This window comes from Mauremys mutica, chromosome 3 (genome assembly GCF_020497125.1).
Source record: "Mauremys mutica isolate MM-2020 ecotype Southern chromosome 3, ASM2049712v1, whole genome shotgun sequence".
Lineage (NCBI taxonomy): Eukaryota > Metazoa > Chordata > Testudines > Geoemydidae > Mauremys > Mauremys mutica.
Genome location: NC_059074.1, coordinates 45363558 through 45383746, shown reverse-complemented (window position 1 = coordinate 45383746; position 20189 = coordinate 45363558). Strand labels below are relative to the sequence as shown.

General features: G+C 39.6%; 1 long non-coding RNA gene across 2 annotated transcripts in view; it reads left to right on the top strand.

The window, feature by feature from the left end:
* The window catches only part of LOC123367043, a 35862-nt gene extending 16283 nt beyond the window's left edge, over nt 1-19579 (top strand). The window contains exon 3 of one of the 2 annotated variants that reach the window (XR_006578276.1): nt 19241-19579. This is a non-coding gene — a long non-coding RNA (uncharacterized LOC123367043). Of the gene's footprint in view, nt 1-1209; nt 1269-19240 lie in introns of those variants that run through there. The other variant, XR_006578275.1, reaches the window with a different exon arrangement.
* Nucleotides 19580-20189: the final 610 nt, after the last annotated feature.

Sequence of the window (20189 nt, the reverse complement as noted above, 5' to 3'; positions counted from 1 at the left end):
AAATTTAATTGTAGGGGTTTTAAGTGGGAATGCTCACTGCCTGGATCAGTGCCAGCCTGTTACTTTTTTCCAATCATTAAATGCCACCTCTCCTAGAAAACCAGCATTTGATAAAAGTCTGTGTTATCATTTTTCTTTATAATGTTTTAAAAAGTAATCAACCAGGTCTTTCTTGTGATTCCTTACAATGGATTAGGAGTGAATAATTTATCGAACCAAAATGTGTACTGCAATATTGTTGTCATATGAGTTCTGTTTGTGCGGATGGGGCTCTGCAGGATGCATATGATTCATAGTGATGTCTGTGAGTTCTTAAAAACATTGTTGTGGTGCATTTAATTATAGGAACAGATTCTACAAACAGTTGAAAATTGCACAATTTGCATGTAATTATGGATATTATGGAGACTGGAAATGGATAGGTGGCTTTCATTAGGGAGAAAGTATAGGACTTCCTACTTTTAATCTTCTGTTGACCAGGGTTCTTAGTCATAAGTTCAAGTTCACATTAGAAAATCAGCTTGATACATACTGGAAAACAGCTGTTACTATGTTTTTTCTGTGTTCAGGAAAGAGAAATATTGAGCTGACTTGTATAAGAGAAGATCTCACTTCCTAAGGAGAGGAGACTCCCGGGGAGCTGATTAGGGCAGAGATCATCACATTTAAGTTATGAGTAAACAAAGGAATTTTAGATAATACTCTGTACTAAGTATTGATAATTGCTTCATGAAAATACATTAACAGTAGCTGTCTCTGGTGCCAAATTGTTCAGAAAATGTGCATTTATAATTTACCATAGAGGAAATTTATCCTTAAAGCAAGCTCTGTACCTGTATCAGAAAGTGCAAGCTATTCAACAGTGGCTACTTTACAAATAAGGCATTTTTGTTCAAAAGACACATAGACACATAGTTGTTGTTCTGTCTGGCAGGCATAAGAACTTCAGAATGGCCCTGATGGGTCAGACCAGTGGTCCATCTAGCCCAGTATCCTGTCTTCTGACAGTGAACAGTGCCAGCCACTTCAGAAGGAATGAACAGAACATGGCAATTTTGAGTGATCCATCCTGTTTCGTACAGTTCCAGCTTCTGGCAGTTGCAGGTTTAGGGAAGTCTGGAGCATAGTACTGCATTCCTGACCATCTTGGATAATAGCCATTGGTGGACCTATACTTCATGAACTTACCTAATTCTTTTTTGAACCCAGCTATGCTTTTGGCCTTCACAACATCCTATAACAACAAGTTCCACAGACTGAGTGTGTGTTGTGTGAAGAAGTACTTCCTTGTGTTTCTTTTTAAACCTGCTGCCTGCTACAATCAAATGGTAAGTCCAATTGGCTCTGTAAGCTTTTTCATTAGCTGACTGCAATCTGCAGCAAGGCTGTGACCAACTTCTCCTTCTTGAGAATCACTCAGACCATGAGCTAAGCATCTGTTAAAGGGCTTGTGCACACAGGAAAGTTTTACATGTTCTACCAGTATAGTTGGGCTGATATTAATTAAACCAATATAGATATACTGGTATAACTCTCTGTGTGGACCCCCTAGTTCCTGAATAAGAGAGACTTTTTACACTTTAGCTAAAAGCCCTTCCAAAGTGACATAAGCTAAATGGAAAAAAGGATTGTCCAAAAGGGGTAGTTATACCAGTATAACTATATTGGTTTAAATTCCAAGCTTAGTTTATCCAATATTTACTTTCCCATGTAGACAACCAGACTTGTACTGTATTGTATTGTCAAATGACAATATTAAGTTAATTGAGATCTATTGTCCCCTGAAACCATGTGGATTGGTATTAATTGTATGTCCATCCTTTTTCTTTATTGATAAATATATATTAGCAGAGCAGAAATTAAAATTAACCCTGTAAATTTCTGAGCACCCTCGATACCATCGACTCTGCTCAGTGTGCTCTCTCTTCTTGAATAGTGATGCAAGGTTCACAAGCAACAAAGAAAACTGTTTAACATTGTGCTGAATTCGTCTTTTCCCCCAATGTAACCATGTTGCCAGCAACAGGGTTTTATGAAATATTCATCCTGACATTCGAAAATCCACGGTGCTGAATCAGACATTTCAGAAACAGCATCTTCTGATAGAGATGTTTCCAGAATTGTTAATTCATTGTTCCAAGGTACGGTTTACCCATCTGCAGTAGGACAAGACAAAAAAAGAGAAGAAAGGAAAAGGAGTATAGTGCATCCCATAACATTCAGATATTCTATCTATCCTGAAGATGGAAAGTATTATTTCCATATATGTAATTGATGCCCTGCAACCAAGAAGTCATTTACAACCTGATTGCTGCTGAGTGTTCCAGTTATGGTACAATGTGGTAACAAGCACCCATTGTGCCTCTGAATGTCAAGGAGATATCTTAATAATCATGTGACTTCAATTGAATGAATGTGAATGTGGAAAAAAATGAGATACATACCACCATATGGCTACATGAAAAGGATACAACTTTATTTCAAACTATTATCTATTATTATGGAGAAACCACACCACACAACCAAGCAGGCCATTTCCCTTCTCTGCATCAGTACTAGGAGAGAAAAGTAGATGGGTGCCACAAGCCGCACAGACATAGAGGCAAATCCCCTCACTCTGCCATGCTGTGTTCAGAAACAATGTACAAGTAGGCCACTGAGTTACAGAGACCTCAGTCAGATCCTTTCTAATCCTGCAACCTCATTGGCACCTGCCAAATTTGTGACAATCCTAATTAACTTCCCTAAACTGGACTTCTTGCATGATGTGTGGATTTTTCACCTTCCATACAGCAGTTTGCTGACTTTATCATATGGAAAAAAAATGCCGTCTAGAACCCCAAACTGGCAATCAGCCCATCCCCCAGGTTCAACAAAGATCCCCCTAATTAAAGTAAGGGTGGGAAATAGAGACCCCACAATGGTTACCTCACATAGGCAGCAAATTGTATCATCACCCCTCACACTCCACAACAGCCATACAGGAGCCAGTCACCCTGCCCTAATGGGAGTCATTCAGCCAGTCTCAAAATCACTCTCTGTGATAAATGAAGATGCGGGGGCAGGAGGGAGGAGGGGTAGCTCCCTTTTATGGACACCCAGCCAGCCAGTTAGCTATAAAGTCCATCTTGATGGCTGTTTGCTACTTGATTTACCTGTCAAGGTTTAACAAAGTCCCCCAGGTAAAGGAAAGGGAGTGGCCTTTGACTAAAAGAGCCAATGGGAAGGCTAGAACTTTTTAAAATGGGGGAAAAAAAACTTTCCCTTTTTCTTTGCTTGTTTTTTTTTCCTCCGGGAAAGAGGGGAACAGGGAGCAGTTATGCAGTGAGAAGCTTTAAGCCAGTTATGATCATAAATCATCAGCTCATACCTAGATTTACTTATTTGGAACCCCCAAATGTGTAAGTACATCAGGAATGTTTAGAAAGATGCGATTAGGATTATTTCTGTTTATTTTTTTATGGCTAATGGTCTATTCTGTGCTATCCCCAGATGCTTTTGTTTGCTTGTAATCTTTAAGCTGAACCCCCAAGAAAGCTATTTTAGGTGCTTCATTTTTGGAATTGCTCTTTTTAAAATTTAGCAAAAGCCTACATTTCAGATGTATTTTCTTTCTTTTGTTTATAATAAGTTTCCTTTTTTTAAGAACAGGATTAGATTTTTGGATCCTAAGAGATTTGTGCATATGTTGTTTGTTTAGTTGGTGACAACAGCTAATTTCCTTTCTTTTCTTTCTCAGCTCTTCCCTGGAGGGGAAAGGAATTGAAGGTACCCCACAGGAAGGAATTCCCAAGTGTATCTTCCTAGGTTCCAAACGGGGTTTTGCATTTGGGTGGTGGCAGCGTTTACCAAGCCAAGATCAGAGAGAAACTGTAACTTTGGAAGTTTAATACAAGCCTCGAGTGGCCAGTATTACTTTTTAAAATACTTGCGGGCCCCCACCTTCTGAGTGGGGAATCAGCCTTGACACCCTCACTGCCCAGTGGCAGCAGCAGTGGGCAGGACAAGTCCCAGAGCTGAGGCCTCAGAAACAGCAGATGACCTACCCCCAGGTCCTGAGCACAAAGAAGGATGTGTAAGAGGGTAGTTGGGGGAAGAGAGAAGCATCAATTTTCACATGCTGAGGTGAGGGTGAAAGAGAAAGAGAGGGATCATGTGGAACACTTCCTTGGCTGCTCCCAGTTGAGGCCTCTTCCACCCCTGCATCCCTCAGCACTGGAAGGTGTCTCCACTGCTGATGATGTAATCATTTTAATGGTCAATGATAGCAAAATAGGTGTGACCAAGAACTAGCACCAACAGAGTTAGATGAAGAAGCTGCAAATTGCTAAATTAGTAAAAAAAAATTCAATTAAAAAGACAAGTGATGCACCAATGAAACAGTCTTGGCTTTAGCCAGTAAATTGCTGTATTTAAACCAAAATGACATGTTGCAACATTATCCAAGAAATTTGAAAGGATTAAAATCTTAAACCTGCAGTGAGTGACCACACAACTGGACTATTTCCAAGTTTTAGAGCCTGACTTGTCAAGGTGCTTCATTTCCCAACAAAGACAATTGGAATTCAGAAACATTCAGGAGGTAATGACAGCCTTACAAGACTGCAATTACAGAATGATAATTGTTCCATTATGGGCCAAATTGTCTGGTGGTGTAAATGACCAGCTCCTTTGAAGTCAAAGGAGCTGAATTGGTTAACAACAGCAGAGAATCTGGCTCTCTAGTTTTTATCAGAATGAGAACGTTAGTAGTTACTGGCAGCATATGACTATACTCAGGGCCGGCTCCAGACCCCAGCGCGCCAAGCGCGTGCTTGGGGTGGCATGCCATGGGGGGCGCTCTGCCTGTCGCCAGGAGGGCGGCAGGCAGCTCTGGTGGACCTCCTGCAGGCGTGCCTGCGGAGGGTCCGCTGGTCCTGTGGCTCCGGTGGACCTCCCGCAGGCATGCCTACGGATGCTCCACCGGAGCCGCGGGACCAGCGGACTCTCCGCAGGCACGTCTGCAGGAGGTCCACGGGAGCCGCGGGACCGGCGACCGCCAGAGCGCCCCCCGCAGCATGCCGCCGTGCTTGGGGAGGCGAAATTGCTAGAGCCGCCCCTGACTATACTATGTTCCCAATCAACCAGCTTGTGGTGTGTAATCAGGGAAAATAACTGGTGCAGGTTCATAAGTGTTTACATTAAAATCAGAGATAGCTTCCAGCCTGGTAGTCCCATAGTTTTATGCACTGTGATGCAAGGACACTAGTTAAATATCCAGTGTATTCCAGCTAGAGATAAATGAATTGCTTCAGAAACCCTCCCCACACAATTCATTCCCTTATCCTTCAGAATCTTCTTGCCATTTTGATAACCAATTTAAAATCAATCTTTCTTAGGCTCTGATATTTCATATTTTTGGTCAAGGATCTGAAGTATAAGCCTCAGAAATGTTGTAAAAAGCATTTTCATGCATTTTTGGCTTAGGTGTGTAGGCTTGTGGAGGTTCTATTTATCTCAACTTATAACCAAAATCAGGGTCTTTTCTGATAAATATCTGAAAGTTCAAACTCCCAATGTTTGGATGTTTACCCATTACCAGTTATCTCTCAGATGAATTTAAAGTGTTGTGGAAGAAGTGCCTCAGGTCAGAGATCCCAGCAACTGATTATGGTGATATTTTAGGGCCCAGTACTCTGAGGGCTTGGCTACACTTACAAGTTGCAGCGCTGGTGGAGGCTTTCCAGCGCTGCAACAACACCCCGTCCACACTTGCAGGGCACAACCAGCGCTGCAACTCCCTGGTTGCAGCGCTGGCTGAAAACCCATCCCGGCAGGGGTATAAGGAGTGCAGCGCTGGTGATCCAGCGCTGCCCAGCAGGTGTGGACACTCACCAGCGCTTTACCTGTCCTCCAGGGAATAAGGAGGTATCCCAGAATTCCTGTTCAGCCACTCTGCACATCAGTTTGCACTCTACTGCTCTTGGCTCAGGTGACCCGCCCTGTAAATGCCCCGGGAAATTTAAAATCTCCTTCCTGTTTGCTGCAGCCAGGTGTGGAGTGCAATCAGTTTTAATCAGTTACAGGTGACCATGCCTCCACGCGGCAAACGAGCCCCAGCATGGAGCACTGGTGAATTGCAGGACCTCATCAGTGTTTGGGGTGAGGCATCTGTTCAGGCACAGCTGCGCTCCGGCCGTAGGAATTACGATATCTTTGAGCAGATATCAAGGGCCATGCTGGATCGGGGCCATGATCGGGACGCAGTACAATGCAGGGTGAAAATTAAAGAGCTGCGGAGTGCCTATTACAAAGCCCGAGAGGGGAATCGACGATCCGGAGCTGCTCCCACGACCTGCCGTTTTTACAGGGAGATGGATGAGATACTTGGGGGTGACCCCACTGCCAATCCCAGGATAACGATGGACACTTCTGAGCAGGCTGGGGGACAGGAGGAGGAGGCGGAGGAGGCGGCGGAGGCGGAGGCGTGGGGGGGGGAGGAAACCGCGAGTGAAGCTCCTGGCATGGGGGAAGAAACCGCAGATTCCCTGGAGGCATGCAGCCAGGAGCTCTTCTCAAGCCAGGAGGAAAGCACCCAATCGCAGCAGCCAGCAGTTGCAGAAGGACAAGCAGAGGAGCGTGTTACCGGTAAGCGGCTTTTATTTTCTGGGTGAAATGTTTCTGGAGAGGAGGGGGGGTTATGGATGCATGCATGCCAGCCTCTAGATGTGGAATAGCCCGTTGATGTGGTCTATCACGTCGCGGTAATCTGCCCTAAACTCCCAGTGTTATCATAGAGTGATTTTTTTTCCCTCTGGCATTGAGTTGTGGGTATGCTGAACAGCCTTTCCACATGCACACACAATGGCCAGAGAATTCCCCCACCTGGGAGATGATGATGTGATAATGAAATACTTTATAGTCTATTAATAACCGAGGAGGATGTTTAACAGCATCTAAAAGCTAAACATTTTTAAATCAGAAGGTCCAGATAACTTGCATTCAAAAGTATTAAAAGAATTGGGGCATTCTCAAACACTAATGGTAACTTAACAAATCTTATTGCAATGGGGAAGTTTCAGAGGATTGTAAAACAAGTCTTCCTAGGCCAACCTGGGAAACTATAGGTCAGTTGGCCCAACATTGATCTTGGGAAGGGCATTATGGGACATAATCAGTAAAAAATCAAATGTTTGAGATATAATTAATGCCAATTAACATAGTTTTATGAAAAATAAGTCTTGTCAAACTTCATACACTTTTTGATGAGATTACAAGTTTGCATTGACATAATATAGTGAGATTTCCAACACTAAGACATTTGACCTAGTCCTACATTCTATTCAGATTTAAAAAAAAAATAGCAGTAGACAAAATCATTGTTGCTTATATTACATATATTTAAACTGGTGAGCTGATAATGAGAAACTATCATCCAGAGGTGTCCCTCAAACAATTGTTCTTTGTGCAACACTGTTCCGTATCAGTTTTCCCATTTGCAAAATGGGGATTATGATATTGACCTCATATGTAAGGTGCTTTGATGAAAAATGCTATATAAGATCTAGGTATTACTATAATTATCAATCATTGGAAGAAAATATAAAATCATTGCTGGTAAAATTTATAGATATTGCAAATTGTGGAGGTGGTAATTAATGTTGAGGACAGGTCAGTTGTAAAGACTGGTATGGATTGCTTGGTATGGTGGTGGTAAGGCTTATTTGAACAAAATGCATTTCAAACCAACACAGCCAAATGCATGGTCATACAACCAGGAACAAAGAATGTAGGTCACATTTATAAGATAGGGGATTGTACCTGAGGAAGCAGTGATTCTGAAAAGGACTAAAGGCTTGTCTACACAAACATTTAGTTTGCGGCAAGCTGGGCAGTGAATCTACTCTGCACTAGCCTGCTACAAACTATCTATGTGTACTCTGATGAGCATTAATAGTTTGTTAATCCACTTTGATGTAGTCTTCCTTTGAAATGGGAGTAATCAAAGTGGATTAACTAATGTTAATAACCATCAGGTCCACATGGACACTTAGTCCATGGCAGGCAAGCATGGGGTAGTTTCCACCCCAACTTGAGATGAACTAAATGTTCATGGGGACAAGCCTTTAAGCATCATGGTAGATAATCAATTGAACATGTGCTGCCAGTGCCATGTTGTAGATAAAAGATGGGCACAATCCTTGGATGTATAAGCATGGGAATATCAAGTAGGACAATGGAGGTGGTATTAACTTTGTAAAAGGCATTAGTGTAATCATTACTATGTCCAAATCTGAATCCCACTTCAAAAAGAATGCAGGGTTGGGTGGTGGTGGAAAGGATTCAGAAAAGAGCTTCAAGAATGATTAGAGATCTGGAAAACATATCATATAGTGAAAGACTAAAGAAGCTCAATCTACTTAGATAATCCAAGAGAAGATTAAAAGGTGACTTGATCACAGTCTGTAAATACCTATATGGACAAGAAATTTCTGAAAAGCAACTAGCAGAAAAAGGCATAATGAAATCCAATGACTGGAAGCTGAAGAGCCACAAATTCAGACAAGAAATATGGTATAACTTTGTAATAATTAGGTTAATTAAACATTGGAACAATTGACCTAAGGATATGATTGATTCTCCATTGATTAAAGTCTTTACATCAAAGCTGAATTTCTTTCTGAAGGATATGCTTTAGCTCAAATGGAAGTTATGGCTTTAAAGCAGAAATTACTGGGTGAAGTTCTATGGCTGAGTTATGCAGGAGGTCAGACTAGATAATCATAACAATCCCTTCTGGTCCTAAAATCTACTCATTTATGAAAATGGCTGCAATACAGAGCCTCAGTGGTAGTCATTGGTAACTGAAAAATAGAGAGTTTTCAGAACTTTTTATTGGATGGCAGTAGGGTGACCAGACAGCAAATGTGAAAAATTGGGACAGGTGGTGGGGTGTAATAGGAGCCTATATAAGAAAAAGACCCACAAATCGGGACTGTCCATATAAAATCAAGACAACTGGTCACCCTAGATGGCAGGAACCTTTGCTCTACCAAAAAATTGGAATAAAATTAAATAATTTCAAAGTATTTGAAAACAGGTCCAAATGATGTATCCACATATTCTATGACAGGAAAAAATAGATCTGTATTAGCCATTCAGAGAAATTTGCATTCACGATGCCTTCTTCCCAAAGCCCAAACCAAATCAACTTGAAACATCTGAGATGGTTACCCCTGATAATTCAATCTTACAATGGAAACAACAATAATACATTCACGAAAAAAGATACAATGAGTCCTATTATTATAAATCTCCATTGCACAGTGTAGAGGTGTGCTAATATTGTATCTGGCTAGCAAGTCAATCCATCCCTGTCAGCTGGGAAGAAAACATACACCTATGTGAAAAAGAAGTAACTAGGAATCATTTCTCTACATTATTTATGCTGGTAATTAAATTTAAAAGTATAGAAAGCAAATACACTGTCAATTATTTTTGATCAGAAAATATATGCAAATATGAGAACACAAGTTTACAGTGTTTGTCATTGTGATGTATGTAATATGGTGATAAACCTTAAAGCCTAGCCAATTTTGTCTTTGATAAATTGATAATGTTACTTCATTATGTGCCTAATCCAATGCCCATTAAAGTAAATTGAAACCAAAACAGATTGGAATTGGCAGACAATAAAAAGAAAATATATTCTTAATACAATCTAAAGATGGTAACTATAGTGTTTCCTCAGTGGCTTCAATGTGGTTTTGTAACTCCTACCCAGGTTTATTTCTCTTGACAAAAAAACTTCTGTAGCCACTAGGAGGCACAGAATGCATTTAAGGTACAGTCTGTGTGTTCAGAGTGAATTATAAGCCTGCAGAGCCCAATATAAAGTTTATAAACCTAAAATGATAATGGGCAGATAAAATAGAGCTTTTACAGAATAAAATGATGGAAAGGCTTTATACTTCTGGATCTTGATTTAATAGTGTATTCGGATGTTGTTTGTACCATATCATGCCAATAATAACCAGCAAATGCCAAGCTCTGATTGTTATTGTTTTATACATATGGATTCATTTGCATATTAGCAATGAGAGTGCGACACAGTGCATGCCTAAAGAATGGAAAAAAGGACAGTAATTCATCACATCAGTCCAAGAATGCATATACCCACCACACTGATCATCTTGCCACTTTGCATGTTTTCAGTCACCCTGTCCCAGAGAGGAGACAGCACTTCCATAAGTGATAAATCTCTCAAAACTGACAGGTATCCCTCATCCTTTCTTCGCATCCTGCTTGACTTTAGTGCACCTTTTGACTCTGTTGAACAATCTGCACTCCTTGAGTGCCTCAAGAAAGAAGATGGCATCTTCAGCTCTTTCTTTTCCTGATTTGAATAGTTATAGCTTTTTATATTGATGGAGGCTTTACATCTTTTTCCTCTTATCCACCCTTTCAATGTGTTTCAATACTCTGTGCTTGGCTCTTTTCTCTTTTTTTTTTTCCTGTCCTCTCCATTTCTAGTTTTGTACTTGGACATCACTGTAAGGATAATAAATGTGATAACTGACTCTAAAGATCCCTTCTTTCACTTGTTCCTTTTTTCTCCCATCTCCCAGTCCTGGCTGTTAGGTCCTGGCTGTATCATAGAATCATAGAAATGTAGGTCTGGAAAGGACCTTGAGAGTTAATCAAATTCAACTCCCTGTGCTAAGTCAGGACCATGTACCTAGACCATCCCTGACTAATGTTTGTCTAATCTATTCTTAAAAACCTCCAGCGATGGGGATTCTGCCAACCTCCCTTGGAAGTTTCTTCCAGTGCTTAACTACCCTTAGAGTTAGAAAGATATCTTAATATCTAACCGACATGTCCCTTGCTGCAGACTAAGCAGATTACTTCTTGTCCTACCTTCAGGACAGGACACAGAGAACTGATCACCATCCTCTTTACAACAGCCCTTAACACATTTGAAGACTTATCAGGTCCCCTCTGTCTTTTTTTTCTCAGGACTAAACATGCCCAGTTTTTTTTAACCTTTCCTGATAGGTCATGTTTTCTAAACCTTATATAATTTTTCTTGCTCCTCTGGAGTCACTTCAATTTTTCCACATCTTTCCTGAAGTGTGATGCCCAGAATTGGACACACTACACCAGCTGAGGCCTCACCAGTGGTGAGTAGAGTGTGACACTATGTCTTACAGACAACAAACATGTTAATACACCCCAGAACATTAACCATTGTTTTTGCAAATGCATCACATTGTTGACTTTGATTTGTGATCCATATTCAATTTATATAATAACTGCTTGCAACTGAATGGTTATAAAGTTTTACTGCCTTTAGGGGGAAAAAAAACAACAATAAAAAATGTGCATTTAATTGTTGTCAAAAAGAGAAACTACAAAGCAAAATATAAAACAAATTGTGGGACACAAAATACAGAGTGACTATAAAGTATACATATTTTATGTATGTTTGTATGACAGACAGCTTTTCTAAAATTCCTGTACTCTAGGTTGAGAATACAGAATGTTTCAGCTTTACTAATCTCTCTATGCCAAAGAATATTACATCAGCAGCCTATTGTGAATCTCGTGAACAGAAGTTCCCTTTTGTTTGTTTCCTTTCTCTGAACTGTCTTCATTTGTCTGTCTTTAGACTGTGATCTGCATTGATTAGTGACCAGACCTTCTTTAATGTCTGAAAATTGGCTAGCATATCTTGGGCATGACCACAAACAAATAATAAGACATTGACAGGGAGTCAAAGATTCTTTCATCCCTCTTCATTATATGTAAACTAACCTCTGTGCAGTGGGCCAGCAGAACACCTATGCACTACGTAAGTTCCCTTGGAACTCTCAAAATAAGGCATCAGTGGTATCTAGGCCTTGATCCAGCACTCTGCATAGGAACTAATTTCCCTCTTTAAGAGGAGCATCGCTGGAGACAGAAACAAAAAAACCCAGAATAACTGGAAAGGTTAATGAAGAAGTTACAAGTTTTCTGGAAAGAAACAAAGGAATGTGAAGAATAGCTAAAAGGTAAAGATAGACTCAACAGAGGAGAGAGTAACTGAGAAACATAATTTTTGATGGATGACAGAATTATCTATTTGGCAGACCTACTCATAAACAAACTAGGGAAATATAGTCTAGATGAACCTACTATAAGGTGGGGACACAATTGGTTGGAAAACCATTCTCAGAGTAGTTATAACTGTTCACAGTCAAACTGAGGGGCAGGACTTCCTCCGTCTATAGTGTGGGGTTAATCCCTTCTGGCCCAGTGCAGTCTATGAACACCCTGTCACATAAGGGTAGTTAAGCATTGGAACAAATTATCGAGGCAGATTGTGGAATCTCCATCATTGGAGGTTTTTAAGCACAGGCAGCAAAGAGTCCTGTGGCACCTTATTCACCCATGAAAACTCATGCTTCAATACGTCTATTAGTCTATAAGGTGCCACAGGACTCTTTGCTGCTTTTACAGATCCAGACTAACACGGCTACTCCTCTGATACTTTAAGCACAGGTTAGACAAACACCTGTCAGGGATGGTCTAGATCAGGGGTTCTCAAACTGTGGGTCGGGACCCCAAAATGGGTTGGAACCCCATTTTAATGGGGTCACCAAGGCTGGTGTTGACCCTGGGCCCCAGCAAGTCTGAAGCCCAAGCCGAAGCCCAAGCTCTACCATCCAGGGCTGAAACCAAAGCTGAACCCCCACTGTTCAGGACTAAGCTTATATTACCGCCCCCCCCGCATCCAGGGAAGAACCCTTCAGGCTTCAGCTTTGGCCGCCCTGAGCGTAGGGTGGCGGGGCTTGGGTGGGCTCAGTCTTTGGTTCCCACTTCTGAGGTCATGTAGTAATTTTTGTTGTCAGAAGGGGGTCACAATGAAATAAAGTTTGAGAACCGCTGATCTAGATAATACTTAGTCTGCCTCAGTGCAGGGGACTGGACTTGATGAACTATCAAAGTCTTACATTTCTATGATTTATACTGTAGATTAGCAACTGAGTCTGAGAACAGAGTAAGGATTGAATTTAAAAATAAAGGGGTCAGAAAGAAAGAGATTACTCATAAATCTGTAAAGAAGAATATAGTTTTATGGGACAAAATTGCACCATGGTATATGTGAATCTTACCTCAGCACCCTCTAGACTCCCTATGCCCATTATGCAGGTACAACTGCATGGAAGTCAATAGAGCTGTACCAGGGATGTATTTCAGCTAGTCTTTTAGAAGTCTTTGAAATGAGGAAGGCTCCATCAATTCTTTGGGACCATCCCAGCCATCACCACCACAAACCATGGTGAAGAACCACCGGATTAAGTAGAAAATAGGTTTCTTGCAGCTGGACAGGTTTATGGTTTTGTTCAAAGTTATCATGTTATAAAGACTGCTGAGAGTTGGTCACAGAATATAGGAGAAGAAAAGATCTGCCATGGTTTTAATCCAGGATGGATATAGGTTCTATCCCCCCGTTCCAGACTTTGTTTGACATTTTCTGGCTGTATATAACCTAGTTCTGGAGCCCACCGCAGAATTCAGATGTCCGCATGTGGCTGACCTTGCACCTCTGCATGGGACATAAGAACATAAGAATGGCCATACCGGGTCAGACCAAAGGTCCATCTAGCCCAGTATCTGTCTACTGACAGTGGCCAATGCCAGGTGCCCCAGAGGGAGTGAACCTTACAGGCAATGATCAAGTGATCTCTCTCCTGCCATCCATCTCCATCCTCTGACAAACAGAGGCTAGGGACACCATTCTTACCCATCCTGGCTAATAGCCATTTATGGACTTAGCCACCATGAACTTATCCAGTTCCCTTTTAAACATTGTTATAGTCCTAGCCTTCACAACCTTCTCAGGTAAGGAGTTCCACAAGTTGACTGTGCGCTGCGTGAAGAAGAACTTCCTTTTATTTGTAGAAGTAGCAAAGAATCCTGTGGCACCTTATAGACTAACAGACGTTTTGCAGCATGAGCTTTCGTGGGTGAATACCCACTTCTTCGGATGCAAGGCTTGCACGAAAGCTCATGCTGCAAAACGTCTGTTAGTCTATAAGGTGCCACAGGATTCTTTGCTGCTTCTACAGAACCAGACTAACACGGCTACCCCTCTGATACTTCCTTTTATTTGTTTTAAACCTGCTGCCTATTAATTTCATTTGGTGACCCCTAGTTCTTGTATTATGGGAATAAGTAAATAACTTTTCCTTATCCACTTTCTCAACATCACTCATGATTTTATATACTTCTATCATATCCCCCTTAGTCTCCTCTTTTCCAAGCTGAAGAGTCCTAGCCTCTTTAATCTTTCCTCGTATGGGACCCTCTCCAAACCCCTAATCATTTTAGTTGCCCTTTTCTGAACCTTTTCTAGTGCTAGAATATCTTTTTTGAGGTGAGGAGACCACATCTGTACACAGTATTCGAGATGTGGGCGTACCATGGATTTATATAAGGGCAATAATATATTCTCAGTCTTATTCTCTATCCCCTTTTTAATGATTCCTAACATCCTGTTTGCTTTTTTGACCGCCTCTGCACACTGCGTGGACATTTTCAGAGAACTACCCATGATGATTCCAAGATCTTTTTCCTGACTTCTTGTAGCTAAATTAGCCCCCATCATATTGTCTGTATAGTTGGGGTTATTCTTTCCAATGTGCATTACTTTACATTTATCCACATTACATTTCATTTGCCATTTTGTTGCCCAATCACTTAGTTTTGTGAGATCTTTTTAAAGTTCTTCACAATCTGCTTTGGTCTTAACTATCTTGAATAGTTTAGTATCATCTGCAAACTTTGCCACCTCACTGTTTACCCTTTTTTCCAGATCATTTATGAATAAATCGAATAGGATTGGTCCTAGGACTGACCCTTGGGGAACACCACTAGTTACCCCTCTCCATTCTGAGAATTGACCATTAATTCCTACCCTTTGTTCCCTGTCTTTTAACCAGTTCTCAATCCATGAAAGGACCTTCCCTTTTATCCCATGACAGCTTAATTTACGTAAGAGCCTTTGGTGAGGGACCTTGTCAAAGGCTTTTTGGAAATCTAAGTACACTATGTCCACCGGATCCCTCTTGTCCACATGTTTGTTGAAACCTGTAGCTGTTTGTTTCCAGATATTCTAACAGTTGGGGGTTTAAAATTATTGAATTTCTGTTAAGTACAATTATTAGGAGGGTATTAACTGAAAAAGCCGTTCAATCTTAAATGTTTTTACATTTTGTTTGTGACTGAAGTATTATAATCTGGGATCATCATACAAACCCTTCCCTTTTCACACATTATTTTTGCTGCAGTAATATCATTCCCTTCTTTTTTCGCTCCCCTTTCTGAAACTGGATCAAGGACTAGAGGCAGGCTTCTAACTTTGCCCTTTGATGTACTTTTATCACAAAATGAGGCAAAAGTAAAAAGCATTACTTCTGTATTAGTATAGTGTTGGCTGTTGCAATGAGGTCCTAGGGAAAAAATAATTAAGACTGTGAGATACAACTCAGCCATGTGTTAAAACCTCTCCCCCTCCAAATAACATGCCAAATCTCAGAAACACACCTGTTATTATATCAGTTAGAAGAACTCAGAGATTCAGGATATAAAGTATCTCAGTCACCAAGGCAGACTGCAGGATAATCCACTAATCCAGACAGATGAAAGGAAATGCAGATTTTATGCCCTCTTGAGAATGGCAGCCTGTCAAAAAAATAGATCCTTCTGTTCAGCTTGCCAAAAAGGAGAAGAAGAAAGGTCTGCCTCTCAGAAACACACACACACACACTTTGTCTATGCTGCAGAGGAACATTTATCAACATTATTACAGAAATCAATCTGCAAACGTGTACAGGGAGGAACTTTTTATTTCTCTTAACAACATTAAAGCAAATGTATCTCTTGAAGAAATGCAGTGGTCTTTACATCTAACTGGTGCACAAGTACAATAAGAACAGAATGACTTTGTTTATAAAGAAATCTTAATTCAAATGACAAATTCTGCTAAATATCTTCAAACCTAAGAGTTTTTCACAGTGAGTTGGGTTCTGCCACTCTTACTCGAGGTGAATAGCCCTGTGATTTCAACTGGAATACTTGCATAATAAGGTTTTTACTCAACATGAGTCAGATTGGCAAAAGCTGGCCTATTGTTTTTAATATGATTTCATTTAAATCTCAAGTGGCATTTGAGGGATTCACTTTCTTGGAAAAGGTACAGAATGTACTTTGAGGTGAGAAAAACAAACATGAGTGATCACTTAGCTTCTCCTTTTCCCTTGTATTTAAGCTATTTGTCCTTTATATACATTGGGGGCAAAAGGCAAAGGTGAGGATGGAAAATCAAGTAAGGCGCTAAGTAGATATAGTCAAAATTTTTAAAGTGCACACTGTCCTCTAATGTGCAAAATGTGCATAATCGCTGAAGTGAGTAAATATGCATGTTTGGGAGGAAAAATTAATCCATTAAAAATCCTCTACAAATGTCAAAAAAGAGATGATACACAAAGAAAGAACCACTGAGCACTTTTGGTTTTGCTAAACAAAGTATTGTATTTTGTTACTAGTGCATATTATTAAATGGGTATTGCTATATGCACACAGATTTGTTTTAATGTCAACGATTTAGCCATGCTATTTGCATTCTATAATTCCTATTCTTATATTTTAAACAGCTTGTATTTGTGTAATTTTCCAAGTCATATGCACTTTCATATTTATAGATGATATAGTTTCTATTGGTTAAAAGTCATAATAAATGGAAAAAACCTCCCTTACATTAAACATCCTTTACAATTTCCAAATGATTATTAGTTACCCTTTATCAGAGTACTGCAAAATTACACTGATATTTTGTAGGTCAAGATACATCAACTGCAGTTCTGTATCATGTTTATTTTCAGTATTCTTAAAAAAAAATTTTAAATGTATTGCAAACATTACTGTGCTACTTCAGCATCATACAAAAACGTGGTCCCTAATCTATTGCGAAAGTGAGATTCTCTGCTCCATTCATGGTGTCGTCACAGTTGGCAGCTATGGACAACTGGGGAGATAGAAGTGACCTCATTTGTGTATGGAAGGAAAAGAGGGATTAGAAGGGAAATGAGACACTAACAATCCTCCACACAGTGTAGACTACTGGCAAGAGAGGGCTGTAGTGGAAAACACCCAGTCCACTAGCACTCGGAGTCCAGGTGGAAGGATTTCCTTCCTCCAGCTTACACAAAGAACCCCTGGGCAAGGCCTGTTTACTCGAATGTTGCTCTGGAAAAGAAGAGTTGAATACAGAATGTACATACTCATCTTCACTGTTTGATGGATTAAGATTTAAATAGAATAATAAGAAAATTCATCATTCAACCTAACCTGACAAAGCATGGTCCCTACCTTTACACACTGTTCTGAGACCCTAGCAAAAACTGCATTATGGAGGGAAATAATTCTGAATATTTTTTATTTTAGTCAATTTTTCATCTCAGCAGTCACTTTATTTTTAATAGAGATTTGGGATTGTAGATGTAATGTAATAATATTAATTGTTAATTATTATTTTTGTACTGTGGTAGTGCCTAAGTACTCCAATCATTGACCAGAATCTCACTACATTAGTTGCTGTACAAACACATAACAGAAAGACAGCCCCTGTCCCAAGAAGGTTGCAATTTAAGTATAAGGCAAGGAACAACAGGTGCCTAGAATAAACAGACAGGGAGAACACAAAGGTAACAATGAGACAATACTAGTCATATGAAAAACCGTGGCCTAATCGTCAATTGTTTTCAAGCAGCAAAGAATCCTGTGGCACCTTATAGACTAACAGATTTTCTGTTAGTCTATAAGGTGCCACAGGATTCTTTGCTGCTTCTACAGAACCAGACTAACACGGCTACCCCTCTGATAATTGTTTTCAAGCATCACAGAAAAGGAGTTTTAAGGAGGGATTTGAAGGAGGGCAGACATGGATTTGCAGATATTTATGGAGAGCTCTTCCTAATGTGAGGGGTAGCATGGCAGGAAGTATGAAGGATATATAACTCCAAAGTATCATTATATTTTACCTTAATATGTATTTTATTATATAATAGTTTATAATTATATCTACCTTTCTTGTTAAGAGGGCTAGAAGGCTTAATTAAACCTGGTTTAAAAATTCCAAATAAAAGATGCTATAGAAATGCAAGGTATTGCTATTTATTATTGAGGCATTTCAATCTTAGTAACAATTGGAACCAACATAATTTCAATGAAATATCAATTGTACCTCTCACAATATATGTGGACGCAATGGCTTAATTTTGCACTTGGATGCCTCTCGGGCATCCATCCTTGTGGGCACAATCTGTAATGTTGTGCAATACCATGTAATACTGCCATACTTCCTCAGTTGTGTTTTCCCTTAAATCAAAAGGAATTTTCTGAAAAAAAGGATGCAGGAACAGACCTTAGTTTGTAAGAACACAGTATAGGTATAAGCATCGACTGATTAAGTTTTGATTTTTTAATTTAATGTAACAGCTTTTGTTTAAAAATGGGCTTCTATGTGTGAATAGTAAGTCACAATTTTATCTTGATTTGTGAACATAAAAAATAGAGTCCCAAAGGATTCTATTTAATCAGAATAGTAAGTTAAATCATTTGTTGGAATTTGTTCAGTTGATATATTCTGATCGGCAATATATGTAAGATTGCACATTGATTCTGCATTATAACATATAGGGTCACTTTTTCATCACTACATTTGCAGGAGGAATTTGAAATGTAAAATTTGCACGTGTAATTTTGCATCCACATTTGAGCTGCCGGCACACATCTGAGTGCTTGGACTTTTTTAGGTGTGAATCAGGAAATTATCTGGACTGGTGCCTATAATTCAAATGTGTTGAAATAAAAGAAAATTGTGATACCACGCCCCAGCTGTTTATAACTCTTAAACATCTTCAGGAAATGAAGTTTTCATCTGAATTTTTTCCTCAGAAAGTAACTGGTCTCTTCTATGCTAGGGCTAATGGCCATGAGCTTTTCACTAATTATAAGCTGCCAATCTGTTGCTTTAAGATTGTTTGTACTGTGCAATTTTCTAAAGTAATTCTCCTCCAATGTAGGTTCAAATCAACACACACATTTTCTTTCCTGGTTAATGGCTAAATAATGCTATGTGTTAAATCTCCCATTACCTGCACTTCACAGGCGCTCTTACTGTTACTAACAGGACTACTATTATTATATTTAGGTTGCCAGACATGGACTGAAGCCATCCCTGAGAGGATGTGAAACTGAACAGGCAAACAATGAGTGATTTACATCAACCACAAGTCCACTATTCACGAGGACGCTGCAAGCCATTCTTTTGAAAAGCTGTTCTAATGAATGGGATTCATACCTCTAAAATAAACCAAAGAGGGATCTGCCAACATCTTTCCAGAATAATCCTTGGTATCAAATGTTGAATATATGGAGTCTTTCAGCATATCAATTCGACCATGGGATGTAAATATTAGAAATAGTATAAAATGTATATGGTAACTTCTGTCTATTATTGGAGACAGCTGAAAAGCGTGCTTGTTTTTCTTCCCCCTATAGGAAACTAATCATTTTAATACAAATTTCATGGATTTCCATCTGAATCTCATACTGAACTCATTGTCAGTGGTCTTTTATTATTTGAGTCCCTGCCTATACCATCCTTGAATTCCACTATTTTTTATTGAACATTTTTCCCTTTCCAACCTTTACTATACACTCACTGCACTCTTATGACCTCTTCCTGCCTCCATGTCAGTAAATGGACTTCATTGGGAGAAGGATTGAGTCCTTAGACAAGATCATCCAGAAATTAATAGAATTAAAGGCTGTTTTGAAATCACATTAGACCCTAGAATAGGATAAACAATAGGTAAAATGTATTTTCAGCTTACCCTTTAGTCCATTTACACTTGCAAAGTATTTTAATTCCCTGGGATTTCCCCCCTCTCTTTCTACTAACTACACAATACACTAGTTTAGACTGATGTACATTTGCCAGTTTCTGATTGTGTATTGAATTCTGAAGGCATTTAAGTACAATTTATTTCCAATAATCCACTTATAACCATTAGCAAGATCAGCATTTACCGTTTAATTACCTGTTCTTATGCCATAAAATTCATCAGAGGGCTGCTGTATTTTATTTTTTTACATCA